Raw genomic sequence first — 247 nt, 5'->3', positions numbered from 1 at the left:
CCACACCGCCAGCATACGCGGCGACTACCTAACCTTCCCCCGGCCCGTCCTTCCCCCCCTGCCTCGCTCCAACACACACCCTCACACGCAGAGCTCTTGGCACTCCCGGGCACCCCCCACACACACACGCGGAAGCAGGAGCCTTCCCAGGACATCGGCCCGGACAGCCCCCACCTCAGCGCCAACACCAAGCAGGGGCGGGAGAGAGGGGAAACGAGGAGAGAGCCGTTCCCCGGGGCATCGGCCT

Source organism: Nestor notabilis, unplaced genomic scaffold (assembly GCF_000696875.1).
Source record: "Nestor notabilis isolate BGI_N333 unplaced genomic scaffold, ASM69687v1 scaffold25474, whole genome shotgun sequence".
In the NCBI taxonomy this organism is placed as follows: domain Eukaryota; kingdom Metazoa; phylum Chordata; class Aves; order Psittaciformes; family Psittacidae; genus Nestor; species Nestor notabilis.
The sequence above is the reverse complement of the archived record's forward strand: the minus strand, read 5'-3'. Positions refer to the sequence as shown.